We start from the raw sequence: 16918 nt of genomic DNA on the forward strand, positions 1-16918 counted from the left end.
ATATATATATATATATATATATATATAGTCCACCTATAACTTAAAAGTAAATATTTTTTAAAATTTCCAAACTAAACAATGGTAATAAGGAATGATCTCTATTAATATGCATTAAACATTCCTAACTTCTGCTTCCTTCCACTTTGAAAATGTTCCATCATTTTGTACAATAATATAATGTATTATTTCAATAAGCAAGGAGAATAGACTTGGGAGTTTCATAGTTTCATATTTGGGTGCTCACTAAGGCTATACAGGGAAAATAATATTAGACCACATAAGATATACCTTAAGTCAATAAAAGTATCTGCAGTAAAGTAAAGGGAAATCAAGTTTAAAATTGTGCTATTAGTGGTACATTAGCATCTTAGAAAATTTTGCTGGAATCTCCTGTGAGAACAATTTCTAAATTTGCTTTTTCCCTGTTGTCTAGAAAACTGGATTCATCTAGATTAAAAGTTTTATGGGAAAGCAATAACTTTTCCTAGGCATTATTTTTGTCTGCAGACCACACTGCCCTACTACTGAAAATGCATGAAACACACATATTTATGCAGTCTGTACATAAGTGTTATGTATAATCTATGTACATTTTTGAAAAAATAAATTTCTCTGTTTCTGCCTTAAAATCAATATTTAAATGGGAATCAAAATGACAGCTGAAGAAAGCAGTAGGTATAAAACAACATTTGATTTTGATTATTTTGAGTAATAAAATTACTAACATTCTCTTGTCAAAATAAGTATTTACATGATATTTGAAATTAGTAACATATTAAGTCTGTAATTGATGAAAAGGGAGTTTCTATAACACAGGAATGTTATGTGTACAAAAAAGTGTTATGTGTACAGAAAAGTATAATGTTTGAAAATGATGTTTAAATAAAACAAAAGAAGTTATCCTTTGAACTACCTATCACCAAAGAAAGCTAAGAGCATAAATGAGAGAGGTACAGAAACGTATCATCTTTTTGGGAAAGTAGATGTTCCATCATTCTGTGCTCAGTGATTCTGTAAAACAGTGTGTTTGATTAAGAAAATGATGAGACAAATATAAAGAATTAGATGTTTCCCCATCTCTTTAACCATCTCTCTGAAGCTGAATTATTGGGAGGTATTCTAGTAACAATCCTGAGTATAAGCAGTCACCTTTACCAACCTGACACTGAGAATAACTTTATATGCAGAATGTTTTCACTGTATTTTTAACACTGAAATCTGCAGGTGGAATTTTCCACTTCTTATATTAGAATGCCAAAATATCTTTATGGCAAAAATGAGATATTCATAAGCCAAGTATTGTCTTTTTCACGTGGAAGCAATGACTTTTAGATATATCATAGATTTTAAAAGCATCCATTCTATATTAACATTTTTTTCTTCTTTAAATGGTCAGCCATATTTTTGAAGAAAATCTGAGGCAATGGCAAGAGTCAAAAGAAAGGGAAATCCTGAGGCAAAAAGAAATGGGAATGCCAAAGGCAAAATGTTTTAGTCCTTTGAGTCACTATTGGAATGGAAGAAATAACTGGGAAAGATCAATATAAACATATACTTCAGCTCCTTGACGATCTTTATTTTTTTTTAATTTTTCCATAGCCAGCTGATATGGCAATAGACAAAGGTGAAAATCCATTTATAAAGGGCAGAAACCAGGATTTTTCAACTTTGACCTATAGTTTTTTCCATTATTGATTTTCATTTCTGAAAGTCTCATCACAAATGAGCAGTGTATTAAAATACTGCTGTGTTCAATGTCTCAGGATCATTGCATTGGGCTGCAACAGAAAAGAGAGGCAAAAGGGTATGAACAAGAATGGAAGATGAGCATATCTGAGCTAGATGTAGAGATGTATTTGGATACAGCAAGTCCAGGCCTATATGCCCTGTGAGCACAGTATGTCAGCAAGTATTCAGTAAACATTAGAAATTTTTAACTTCTGATTGCTTTCATCCATCGAAAAGTACTTATTTACTCTACAATGTAATTTGTGAAATCATAATGTATATAACAAGACAAATTAAAAATCCAATTATTGCTCCAGAAACCAACAAGAATGTCTCATTTCAATTTCCATGCAAGCAGAAAGTTCAAATTTAAGGTCTGAATTAGAATACATAGCTATATTTACCTCTACATGGAGATAATTCATCTGGAGCAAATAATATTATTTTAGGTAATCCTATAGGAAAGATATAAATGTCTAATATTTTTACAAAAATATAAAACAAGGAATTTTTTTTTTGTGGTGCTGGGGATTGAACCCAGGACCTTATGTATATGAGGATGCACTCTACTAACTGAGCTATATCCCCAATCCTTAAAACAATAAATTTTGAAAATAAAATGGATACATTTTATTTATATTATGAATATTATATAAACAAGACTAGTAGTAACTTACAGTTACTAGTATTAGTTATTATGAGCTATTGTTACTAATTCCTAGTAGTTTTTAGCTTGAGTACTGGAATTCCAAATCTATATGCCTTTTGGGAATATTATGTAGGCAAAACATAGCGAGCATTAAAAGTTTCTAACTTAAAATTGCTTTATCCATCTAAATGTGTATATTTCCTCATGAATGTAATTTGTGTGATCATAATCTACATTATCAAAATGAGAATAATAGGCTGAGGATGTGGCTCAAGTGGTAGCGCACTCGCCTGCATGCGTGAGGCACTGTGTTCGATCCTCAGCACCACATAAAAATAAAATAAAGATATTGTGTCCACCTAAAACTAAAAAATATATTTTAAAAAATGAGAATAATAACTACTAGTATAAATATGTTTTCCATATTATGTACACACTAATCCATAAAATGATAATATAGGACACTTTGACACTATAAAAACCCCATTTGTTATAGTTCTAGAGATACAGATCTGCCTGTCAGAAAAAGAGTTATGATCACATCCGACAGGGAGCCACCATCTAATGGCAGAGTGCTCCTGGCTACCTGCTTTCCCCTACCCATGATCTCCCTCTTTGTTCCTTGTTTTCAGGGAAGAACACATTCTACTTTCATTGTAAGAGAGTTCTGGAAACCTCAGAAAATTCACATATTGAATATGCAGATAATATAAGATTTTTATCCTTTTGATTATTCAGTTTTGAACAGATTTCCACTGTAAACTACAAGCACTTGCTGTGTATTTTTAACTGTACGTATATTAACACTTACTCTTCAAAGTCAAAAAAAATAGTTGTCCATATATTGCAATTGAGGAAACCAAGGGTTAGGGAAATTATCTACTGTTTAACAAAGCCAAACTGAATAATTGGAGAATCAGTTGTTTGTTCTGTTGTGTTTTGTTATTCGTTTTTATAGTACTGAGGATTAAACCCAGGAACTCTCTACCAGTTTACTTTTAATTTTTTTTTTCTTTTGAAACAGGATCTGAGTTGCTGAAGCTACTCTCAGTCTTCCAAGGAGTTGGGTTATAGGCAGGCAACACTGACCAGCTGGAGAGTTAATTCTTAAACTTGAACTTCTCTACACTGTGATATGCAAGAACTTTGTACAAACAAAGGCTAAAATAAAAATGGAATTAAGTGTAAGGAACTTCTTTTGTCATTAGCAATAATCATGTGGTTTAATTTATCCAATACTTTCTTAGACTACGACTATTTTTTTAACTTTATAAGAATCCCAATCTAGAAAATATTTGAGAATAATAAGTAGGAAACTACTATTTCTAATGGTATAAGATATTAATATTTATAGAATTTTCCCCTATAACTCACCACCAGTGTAGCTTAATGAACAAAAGAGAAATTGGATGAGTGCATCCAAGATTCAAATTATATCCATTTTTCTACAGTGAGATCTCTAAGGAACTCCGAGTCACTGTAACTGTATATCATTTCTGCATACCAGGCGAAAAAATTCCAAATTAGCACAGCTAATACATCACAAATGTGCCTCCAGGTCACCTTCTTCCACCATGACAGTGGTATGAATCAGGTTAATGCTGATGCAGAAGAAAATGCTTGGAAAAAAAATGTTTCATTCTCACTATTTCTGTTTGTGGGTATGGTACATGGAGTCTTGCTAACCTAGCTCACTCCAGATCCTCTCTCTTTCTATCCTGTTTTTGCCTTCCTTTTGACTTTATTTTTATTCCAACAGTCCATTATAATATATAAAATTATATCCCCATATGTTTTGTAGTGACCAAATTCATTTTTATCTTGGAAAAAAGGGGTAATACAAGTGTCTTTTTGAAACTCTAAACCTATGGTTACACTTTGGTAATTTTCGAAAAAAATTTTTGAGAATTTAAATTAAGGCATTCTGAAATTCAGAGTGAACAAGAGTACATCTATATATGTGGAGTGGTGGGGAAACAATATCCTCAATTGTTTGTCATTTAGGGAATTTACCATGATATAGGACCCACAATTTGAAATAGTACTATACAAATCTGGACATCTGGTTATACTATTATGCATCAATAAATTATTAAAAAGGCCTTTATTTTTGTAGACCCACTGTGAAAACACATACATATTTTCTGTGTATATATTTATGAAAAAAATATTCATTTTCCTGTGTTGATTTTCTAATCCAGTATCACATGAGAACCCCAGCTTCTGGGATGCACATTGGACTTCTTAAGCATTGCTATAGCTACCATGTGTAGAAGTTCTAAAAATTTCCAACTTCAATGGAGCTGTGATTCCCCTGGATAGTTTCTTGTACTGCTACATAGTTATTTTAAATTTGCAACTGAAGTATATAGTGCAGGACATTCAATTTCTCACATAATCATGTTGGTCCTCTCTGATCTCCTTAGGAGTCTTATTAAATCCACATTGTACATGATGCCAACAACAAATGATAAAATTTGACTTTTTCTGACTTCCTATGTTGGTATTTATATTTGCAGACATCATGGTTAAGAATATTTGATTATTCTTTTCTACCAAATGGAATTTAAACAATATTTTTATATTCCTCACCCCAAAGTATAATGAATCCAAATAAAAGAAACACGTTTTAAAAATAAGTAAATAATAAACTAGATCTGTGTCAATCAACCAACCAAAGAGAAGCAACTTCAACATACAGCTTCTTCAGAGGTCCCTAGCACTTCTTTCTTATTTGTTTACTTAAATTTTAATTTGTTCTATATGACAACAGAATGTATTACAATTCATATTACACATGTAGAGCCCAATTTTTCATATCTCTGGTTGTCCACAAAGCAGAGTCACATCCTTGGTGTCTTCTTAAATGTACTTAGGGTAATGATTATCATCATATTCCACTGCCTTTCCTACCTCTTTGCCCCCTCCTTTCCCCTCCCTGCCCCTTTGCCCTTTTCCCCTTTGCCCTAGCTAGAGTTTCTTTAATCCTCCACCACCATCCCCACTCCCCCTTGCAGGATATTATGGATCAGCATCCTTAGCTGATGCAGCACTTCTTTATGCCTCTTTATAACTTCCTCCTTTTGTACTCTCTTCATAGCTCAACTCCTTAAAAAAATTCAAAATAAATAAGTAATTTAATTTTATTGCCAATGATGAAGCCACAGTCATTAAAACAGAAATTGTAGTTTCTTCTGTGCTGAAATAAAAGGTAACACTTGAAAAACTTGCATTCAAATCTATAATGTACATGGAAGACCAAGGTGAACTGGGAAGTAATAATATGTCTAAATAATAAAGCTTAATGATATGTGTTTCCCTAACTTAAAAAAAAATAATATAAACATCCATATGTAGAGGTTGAAAATCTGCCTTTTTAGGAGTTCTCAAGACTTCCTAAAGCACTTCTTGAGAAGCAACTGTGTTAGTTTTAACATAATCTGTTAATATCACCTGCAAAGTTTGTTCTGCAGGACATTTTAATTATTTGCAAAGTCTTCAAGAAAATTAAAATAAACTGAACAATTTTAAAATTAGAACCTCTTAGTATTTTCTATAATGGAGTCCTGCATATTGCAAAATAGAAAAAAAGAGAAAAGTTTAACGTAGAAATTCTAGTTCAGAAGGAAGAGCCCACACATCTTTAGAGAAACTTATTTGTACCTAAATGAAAGGGACATTGCCTACAAGTATTTTTTAATATATTTTAATAAAATAAGAGAAAAGTTATTCCCTTAAATAAATAAAAGAAACATGGCAACAAAACATTTAAAATACCCATATATAATCAGAATAAAGTGCTACACCATTGTCTTTCTTCTGCAAAATATAAAGCTGCAGACTTTTCATTCTTTAAAGAAAATTATACCCTCTCCATAATTATAATAATGATGTATCTATTGACTTCAGGGGTATACATGCTGAGTTATTCAAAGGACATTAGGATATATTGATTCTCGACTTCCACAAATACTCACAAACACAAATACATACACACAAACACATATGCAAATGCTGTTTATCATCATGAAACTGATGAAATAAATTCAGCTACTGAGGTGATTAGATTAATAGCCCTCTCCAAAAAGCCTGCATTCTAATCCCCATAATCTGAATGTGTGTTTTTAGATGCTGAGACTGATATTTGGAGAGGGGAAGATTATCTTGAACTATTATTGTGGGTACATTTTTGTCACATAGATTTTATAAGAAAAAGACAAAAGGATCGGAGACAGAAAAGAAAGATGAGACCATGGAAGTAGAGATTTTGGTAATAGGCATTGAAGATGAAAGAGGCCACACAACAAAGAAACTGGGAAGGCAAGGGCACTACACACATAATAGAAGAAGCAATATTTGGAACAGTGACAAGATGAGATACTGTTGAGGAGATGAAGGAACAAGAACTCACATTTATTGTTGGTAGGAAGGCAAATTAGAACGGTAGCTTTGAAAGATAATTTGGTGGTTTCCTACAAGAACAAAGCTACTATTATTATATAATCCAGCAATCATGCTTCTTCAAATTTACTCAAAGGAATTGAAAACACATGTTCACACAAAATTTGAACAGTGGTATTTATAGCAGATTTATTGGTAATTGTCAAAACTTGGAAGCAGCCAAGATATCCTTCAGTAGGTAAAAGGATAAAAATAATGTGGAACATTCAGCTAAGGGAATTCATCACCAAAAATGAATAAGCTGTTTAGACACACACACACACACACACACACACACAAAATGAAGGAATCTATAATGATATTACCAAGTGAAATAACATAATCTGAAAAGTATGTATACTATGTGATTTCAACTCTATGACATTATGAAAGACTAAACTACAGAGACTAGAAAAAGATCAGTAGTTCCTGGAGGTTTGATAGGAGTAGGGGAATGAATAAACAGAACAGGATTATTTAGGCCAGAGAAAACACTGTACAATATTATAATGATGGATACATGTCAATGTTAGTCTGCTTGTCGTTGTGACCAAAATTGAAAAAATAAAATAAAATAAACTTAGGGGAGAAAAGATGTGTTTTGGCTGTAGTTTCAGAAGTTTTAATCTGTGATCACTTGGTTATATTGATTTAGGGCCTGTGGTGAGGCAGAACATTATGGCGGGGGTGGGGGGGCATGTGGCAGAGCAAAGCTGATCACTTCATGGTGGCCAAGAAACAGAGTGAGAAGTGTCCAGAGACAAGATATACCCTTCAAGGACAATCCCCCAGTTATCTACTTCCTTCTACAAGGAAGGAAGTAGATAACTATAATCTCCACAGCTTCTAACAGTGCCACCAACCAGGGAACACATCTTCAAAACTTTGATCTTTGTGGAACATTCCAGGTCCAAACTATTAAAAAATCACTATGATTTTGTCCAAACCAATAGAATGAACACCATCAGGCATGAATGAAACCTATATAAACTATGAACTTGGGTAATAATGATGTGTCTTTGTAGGTCATCAATCATAACAAACATACCACTCTGGTGGGAGATGCTGATCATGGGGAGGCTAATTATGTGTCATAGGGTATATGCTAAACCTCTATATTTTCCTTTTAAAAATTTGGCAAACATAGCACTGCTATTAAAAATAGTCTTAAACTAAAAACAGCAATAACAAAAAATAAAATGACAAGTAAAAGACTCCCCTAGATCCTGTAGAAAGAATACAGCCCTGTTGATACTCTGATTTTAGTCCCGAAAGACTTATTTCATACGTGACCTCTAGAACTAAAATAAATTTGTATCTTGTACCACTAATGCATTTTATGAAGAATATTAAAAATAGCAATAAAATTAAGATGAGTGCATTATATTTATGGATATGAATTTTTATTATATAATATTGAGATATACAAACATTTGAAAGACTGTGCACAGGAAAATGTCATATATGTACTTTTGTCATCAAAATATATACCTTTGTCATAAAAAAAACTAGGTAAACACGTGTCAATGAAAAATAGCTTTTAAAAATATTAGAGAAAACAAAACTCTATAGTCTTTTTAAAAGAAATACCCTTAGTAACATTGTTGGCTACATATATTGCTTTGCAAATTTACTGAGCATTGATGATGATCTGATTAATTTTTAAGAAAGGCTCTCTTGTTTGTCAAATGGTTTCTAAACTGCCTTACACTCTGCACAGCAATGGATGTAACTCATATTCTAGCAAAGCGTTCTACTTAACACCCAGGGAAGATAATGTTAACATGAAATATGCAGATGCCATTCACTAGGCAGCTTTCATTATAATCTATTGACTACAGTAACAGTGAGTATCTGAAAAAAAGAAGTCTACCTAGACTATCTAATACTCAACTATAAATATTCATTGCAATTTCTACAATAGAGTCTTTATCTCAGTTCCTGCTACTACAGTAGCATCAAAAATTAGAACAATTCTAAATATGATGATAGGAGTTTTCTGGGAAGTGTTATCAAGGATAAATTATTTTATTAATTGAAATAAACTTTTATATTAGAAGGAAAGTAAAGCGGGTTTAAAAAATTAAAGATTTTAACTCTGCCAACTCCTTTTGAAAGGCAAAGTTAACTTCCTCTATTTCCTAAGAATTTTTCAAGTTGTCCAGGAGAATCTATTTCTTAACTCCTTTTCTCAGATCATCTTCTCAAATAGATCTAACATTTCTTTGCATATTAACTTATTTTAAACTCCTCTGATCATGTTTCTTCCAAGAATACTATATATATAAAACATTTTGCATCCTGAGTAGACCATTATAAATATTCCCCAGACAGTTCTTAAGTATTTAAACAGTTTTGGAGATATTATTCTCTTCAGATTTCCAACTAATTTCAGAAAGCTATTTTATATAACTCAAATTCCTCCACCTTCCTGCATAACTTGGGTGGGGATTCATTCATTCTGTTTCCTCTGATCTAACACTCTGAAGAAAATAACCACAAATGGAACAATACTTTTTATTTTATTTGCAATATCAAATTAACAGTTACTATTAAAGGCAATATGGAATATAGAGAAACTTTCTTTCTATAAACATCATTAAAGAAATGGCATTTGACTAAATATGACTTTGAATATACACAAGTTGTTTAATACAATTGGTGATCCTGAAGAGAAGTAATTTAAGTTTAAACAAAAATGAGAAAAAACACAGTGACTTCTAAAACACATATCCCAGTCATAAAAGCAAAAAAGAGAAACTATATTTAAAATGATGAGGAAATATTTAAAAATATATATCTGACCTGTGTGTTTCCTACATATCATGGCACAAAGCAGATTTCTGGAAGATATAGCACACTGACATAAAATACTAAGAAGTTCTAGATAAATATAATAGAGTTTCATTAAATGGACATCTGGTATCTCAGAAAAAGGAGACAACTTTAAAGGAATAAAAAGACCAACTATCACCAAAATGATTTGAAAATGGGAAGGAAGAAAGATTTAGAGATTTTTAAGATGACATACTGAATTTCTGAAAGGCATTTAGTGGTCAAGAAACCAAAGTGATGCCTCAGCCATGCAAACTGAAAATATGACTTGTTTAAACTGGAATATTGAATCCATTGGGGAACACTGATTCAGAAAAACAGATTTCTCCAAGAGTGAGGATGATCTTACTGCAACAAATGTATAGAAAAATCAATGATCGCACCCTGTAAATTTTTAAATGTGCATACCCCCATTACTCAACAATTACAATCTCAAATATATATTTTAAAGGGATATTTGCAATATGTAAACAAGTATATGATAAAGAAACTGTAAATATGTCCATATTGCTTTACTTGTACTAAAAAAAAAAAACTGAAAATAACTTAAATGCCTTTCAACAGAGATATAGGTAAATAACCTATGGTTTGTCCAAAATAGAATCCTGGGAAGCAATGAAAATACATAGATTATAGTTACTGATATCAACATAATTACATGTTCAAAATAAAGAAATGATAAGCAATCAATTCCTGTTATGGTATGTCTCAGGAAGGATGTAAGGATTTATGTAACAAAGCACATCCAATGAACAATAACAGGGTTTGTAACATTTTATTTTTCCTAATGCTTAAGTAAGTGTAATTCTTAGATTGCCAAGTAAATTCAGCATTAATTCCAGTGTTCCTTGTAGGCTAGTTTGAAATTCAATTTCAGTCATTATTACAGTGATCAATGCTTCTAGGGTTCTAATAGAAGTTCTTGGGAAGCTTGCTAGTCCCCAAATTGGCACTAACTTTTAAGCCCCACTGTACCTTTTGTCACTTTGTCTGTTAACTGAGGTCTTTCTGGTGGTCTCCTATCTGCTTCACAATGTACAAAGATATCCCCTGCTTAAGTGACTGCACTTTCTGCCTGGGGACATCTGGTCACAGATACACATATTCCTGCTTCCTTACCTCCTTCAAGTCTTTGCTTGCTGTATTATCTTAGGGAAGCTGTCTCTTGTCAATCTATCAGCCCCCATTCTCATCTTTCCTATTTTCTACAGTTTAACTTTATCCCCTCATAGAACTTACGTATTATCTAATACATGGCACGATGTATTACTTGGGTTGTTGTCTGTTCCCAGCCCTTAAGATGACAGCAGGAAGGTTTTTTCCACTTTTCTTACTATTGTAATATGTGGTAGTGGCTTGAAATATTTTTAAATAAAATTAAGAGCTTCTAATTAAAATCTTTCATGCTTAGATGAATGTTATAGAAGCCAATAGACCCTTGACATCTATCGGTTCTGTTTTCCTTATGTTTGGCAAGGCAAATGAAAATACATGACCCAGTCTCAGAATGCAGTACCCCAAATCCATACAGAATTGTGTTGTATAATCTCCACTCTGCTTTTTTTTTTTTTAAGGCTGTTGGGATTCTGAGTTTGGGACACCCCTTACTGTCACTCATGCATACAACTATCACTTTTTTAAAGAGTTTTTGTTTCTATTAACACATCATATTCTCCTTCAATCTAATGAAATATATTGAAATTTAATCTCTTTAATGAAATTTCCTACTCTGAGTATAGGAAATACAATAAAAAATTAAGAATTCACCCTATATGTACAAATCTGAACCAAGAAAAAATGACAGAAAAGAATTGTTATCTTCTTGAAATGAAGAAAAACAAACGCACTGAAGTGAAAAAAAATCCATAGTTAACTTTCTTTTTACATTGTAGTCATATATAGATGGTAGGCTTACTGTTCTTAGTCATTAAAAATTATGCTATGCATATTTTTATTAGCAAATTAATTTAGTATTATTTTATCAAAAACACTCCTTTTGAAAGTACATAACCACATTGTGTATTACCTTTGTGCAGAGGGAGACACTCTTTTATGTCAGAGGCTCAGAGTAATAGTTTATGAATGAACCCGAAATAGACCTAATTAGTTCAGTGGCTAAATAACTTAACTGGTTGCCCACATAAGATTACTTTCACCATCTAAACTTTGTTGAATTAAGCAACACACAGTCACATTATACTCAAATATTAAAATTGGAATACTTAATTGTGTCTGTCAATTAGATATTATTCTATGCATATAAATACTGAAAATATAACTGCCTGCCAATATTCAAGAAATATAAAGAAGAGCTAAAATTTTAGAGGAAAATCTGTATTTTACCAGCAAATTATGTGAGAATACATGTTGTTTCTTTTATTTGGGAATGTAAGTACTTATTTTTGTACAATAAAAGATGAAGAATAAAGAAAAATATCCAAATTCAATTACAGTATTTATGCAAAATAAATCTTTTAACAATAAAAGACATTTGAAATCATGATTGCAGTGTCCTGCTTTTATTTAAAGAGTATTAATTATTTGAGTAGGAGGAGGAAGAACTAAGGCATGACGATTCTTGTAGTCTCTCAATGAATTGATTATCCAGAGTTCACATCATTTAATTATAAGTGATAAAAAAAAGTGAATGGCTCTTTCTACTTACATTATTTTGTTCAATATTGCCATGAATTGTAGTCTTTTATCTTCACAGGAAATAATTCCTACTAACTTTTAGGAAAAATTATTTTAAAATCCTATCAATAGCTCAAATATCTGATAACATGATTCAGACAGGAAAAATGTACCTTATTTCAAGAGATAAAAACAAGTTAAGTATGATAATAAATATATACTGCTTCCAGATAGTTCAATCATATTACCAAAGTGTTTTCTAAAATAGAGGGTTAGCAACTCTAACATTCTATCACCATTTTCCATCAATATGTTGTCAGGGGAACATTAACAATTTGAAGTCTGTGTTGAAAATGATGTGAGCGAGTGATCAGAAGAATATAAAGTGGAAGCTGGGATTATATTGTAGTAAAGAGGAGTCCAGGCACTGTAAATTTGCAGTGTTAGTATGAGATGGGAAATTAATATACTGTATTAATATTTATTAAACATCATAACTAAAACAGATCTCAACCATTAATTTTATTATATACAACGATATACTTAAGTATGTGCATAAATACAGGCCCTCACACTGTGTAGCCTCACTCAACCACTACTAGGAAGTAAAGGGGAAAAGGATAGATTTACATCTCTTAAAACCTATGAATTCCGCTGCCTTTCCCATCAATGGATGTGTAACTGATGTGATTCTGCAATCTGTGTATGGGGTGAAGGTGGGAGTTCATAACCCACTTGAATCAAAGTGTGGAATATGATATGTCAAGAAATTTGTAATATTTTGAACAACCAACAATAAAAAATTAAAAAACAAAAACCTATGAATTCACACCAGACATAACTCCAGTTAGCTCAGAGGGCTCAGAGACATACACTCTGAAGACAGTGGAGTAGAGACTTCCCAGGCATTCACTACCTTATTAGTCTATTATTGTTAGGATATTATATAAAAGCACCTAATGATTTTGAGAGCTGTAATCTTCAAAGCTGAAGTGTTTTGGAAAAAAATGTTTTCTCCTATAAAGCTAAGATTTATGTTTTTAATCATAATACTTATAATCCAGGTTGGTAAAGAGGTAGAGAAATGGGGCACTTCCACATATTTCTGAGGAGACTGTAAATTGTTTTTTTTTTTAAATACTCTCTGCAGTGAAATTTCCCCAAAATGTTAAAATCCTTGTTTCATTATTTTTCTATGATCCTATTTGTCTGTGGGCTTCTACATCCAAATACAATAATAACCACATAATAAATATTAACATTAAAAAGAAAGAAAAGAGAGGAAGACTTATCAGGAGTTTTAGGCCAAATAATTCTTAGGTCACTTGCACTGATCAAAGCAGAATGAATGTTGCCAGGGTAAGTGTTATATTCACCATTGTCTACTAAAAAAAAAAAAAGTTGAAAATTCTATAAAGATAGAAAAAAGACTCACCAAACAGTAAAGCATTATAACACCTGTCCTTCTCCCTGAGTTCTTTGAAAATATCATATATCTGTGTCACTCTACTCTCCCCTCTTTTGTACTGATATTGAGAATCCAAGGCCATTCACTCACCTCAAGGGATTTCTGATCCAAAATGGAAAACTAAGCTTTTTCTTTTACCCTTGTTTGCTCCCCAAGAAGCTATCAAACTAATGGTGAATAAGACATTAACCTAAAGCATCTCAAAAAAATCAGTTTTATGGAGGGTACTGTTGATTAATAAATGAGAAATTATACAGATAAACAAAATTTGATGGAATTATTGAACTTCAGTAATCTAGATGGAATTTTTTTTTCTTGCATCATAATGGCTACAGTTGACAAAATTCAGCTATGCTAATATTTGGAAATACAGCATAAAAACAAGATGGAAATGATAAGTGGGATAAAAATAAATATTAGTTAGGGAGGTGTTTTAGTCACTTTTTGTGTGAGTATGAACAAAATATCCAAAAAGAACAACTTAGAAGATGGAAAGTTTATTTGGGGCTCACAATTTCAGTTGTCTTCATTGTTTGGGGCCCAAGGAGTAGTAGAACACTATGGAGAAAGTGGCCAGAGGAGGAAAACTCCTGAGCTCATGGCAGGATGAGAAAGGGGAATGCATGCGGGGAGAGAGAAGGAGCATCAGGTATGGGAGTTGTAATCTTCCAGGGCATTCCCCAGTGACCCACCTCCTCTACCATGGTCCACTTCCTATAGTTACCACCCAGTCAGTCCATTCAAAGGAGGAGGATAGAGGGATTAAGTCACAGCTCTCATAATTCAATCATTTCACCTCCAAACAGTCTTGCATTAATGCAGGAGTTCTGGGAGACACCTCCGGGTTATCCAAACCTTAAACAGAGTATGAATGAGAAAAAATCTCATGCTCCATTTTCCATATCCAATCAGAATAACCGACAATAAGACCCTTGAGATACAAATAGATGATTCAAAATAAAATAAACTGGAAATATTATCTGTTGATAGGTGTAGAGGGATATAGTACTGTGGGGGAATGTGATTATAATGAGGCTATTGAGATCCACAGCAGTGGCCTCTAAGATATAACATTTAAATGGCCATTGCAATGAATTGCCAGCTGCCTGCCACTGCACCAAAAGAGAAGAGCAAGGAAATATTTAAAAACAAAAACAAAAGTAAAACAAACAAACAAAATAATAACAGCAACCAATAAAACTAGACTGACTCCAAATTATGTTTCTAACTGACTTTTGAGTCAATGCCTTAAGGCTCAAGGGCATTGAAAACAATGCTGGAAAAATGAATGAGGATGAGACAATTGTGGAATTAAGTCTGACCTTTCAGTTTTCGGCTGGTTATATCTGCACTTGCACATGGTGATACCATTAGTATACTATTCATTTCACTGTAGTTTCCCCTCCAATGAAAATGAACCTGCAGTTGAAGAGAGCTCTACAAATTTTGTTTTATAGACATCAAAATGGGGAGTCTTATTTCATGATAATTTAAAATCAAAGTAAATACTTAAGACTGTTCCAACAATTACATATTTTATAAACATTAAAATGATGTCTTAAAATCCCTTCTCAAGATATGGATAAGAAAATGAGCAAATGAATAGAGTTAGGTATCATCTTCCTATAGTATCCATTCAACTCTGGGTTAAGTTCTGGGTTCTGACTTGCTTCTGCTTTTGCCCTGGGGTAAAGGACCTTTTTGTATGTTCTATGAAGAGAGAAAAGGAGCTGCTTTAGAAGACAGTGGGACAAGGGGAATTCCTAGAAACACAGTGTTCTTGTCATTTTATAGACAGATAAGGAGAAAGTGGTGGCATGTGAAATTAAAGTCTTAAAGAGGTAGGATTAAGTGTACTAAAGTTTTAGATTTTGAGATGATGAAGGATAATTTTTCCTTAGAAAATCGAAGGAAGAAAATAAGTGAGTTGATATTATTCTTTATGCTATGTTTCATTATTTTATTTGGCAGGCAAGAAACATCAGACTTGAAATTTGGACTCATAGATATAAATTTCTGGATTTAAGGGTGGTGTGATAGAGTTTGAGATTTCTAGTTTGAATGTTTCCCGCACTTACTACAGTGGAAAAGGTCATGATGTATTAACTTCACTGAAGTATAAGTTACACATGCATTCATTTCATAAAACTCAATGAACCTGACTATTTTAAATGCTTGCCTGAGAACAATGGACTGGGAAGAATTCAAACATTTTATTATAGTCAAAGATCATAGAAGTGGGAGGAAAGAAAAGCTTGAACCTATATGTAACTTCAGAGTAAATAAACCGACATTGACTAGTCCAAAAGGATAAAAAGTGTCCTCAAGATATTAACTTTCATAGTAATTTTCAATGATTGAAAAAAAAAATCTCATGAATGCTTTAAATTCTCCAGCCACTGAAAATGCCATATAACAACTCTTGTCTTGTATTTTATTTTTTCCAGTATCAGTAATTAAACCCAGGTGTAACATTCATTTACCTTTTCTGCCTTTTGCTTCTGACATCTCCAACCCCGACTGGACTGCCTTGATTAAGGTCAATATGTTTAGTGTCCTAGGAGTGGCCACGAGTGTTTCTCATCATGTATTTGCTACTATGAAGGCTACAAAGGCTGACTTGTAGAAGTTTTTCCATTTGGGTGATAGTGGAGGCAGTGAAGAGACTCCCTCAGGTGACTCCTGTGCTGAAGCTTCTCTCTGTGCTTTTGAAACTGCCTCTAGAGAGCCAGAGGACACCAGTAGCTTTAAATATTTCCTACACAAGACCAAGTTTCTTCATAGCCTTTATATTTTTCCAGGCCTTGCATAAGTTGTATTACTTTAAAAATACATATTTTTCCCTAATCAGTTTTTCAGTATTGATAGCACATGTATCCGACTCTATTGCAGATTTTTTTCTTATTCATTTCCTTTTAAAAAAACATGTTCAGGTGCTGGGCAAGGTGGTGCCTGCCTATAATCCCAGTAGCTCAGGCATCTCCACAAGTATGGAGAAACACTTGTGGCCACTCCTAGGACACTGAACAAATTGACCTTAATCAAGACAGTTGGGGTTGGGGATATCAGAAGCAAAAGGCAGGATCCTGAGCTCAAAGTCAGCCTCAGCAACTTAGCAAGACCCAGTCTCAAAAAAAAAAAAAAAAAAAAAAAAAAAAAAAAAA

Source organism: Marmota marmota, unplaced genomic scaffold (assembly GCF_001458135.2).
Source record: "Marmota marmota marmota unplaced genomic scaffold, marMar, whole genome shotgun sequence".
In the NCBI taxonomy this organism is placed as follows: Eukaryota; Metazoa; Chordata; class Mammalia; order Rodentia; family Sciuridae; genus Marmota; species Marmota marmota.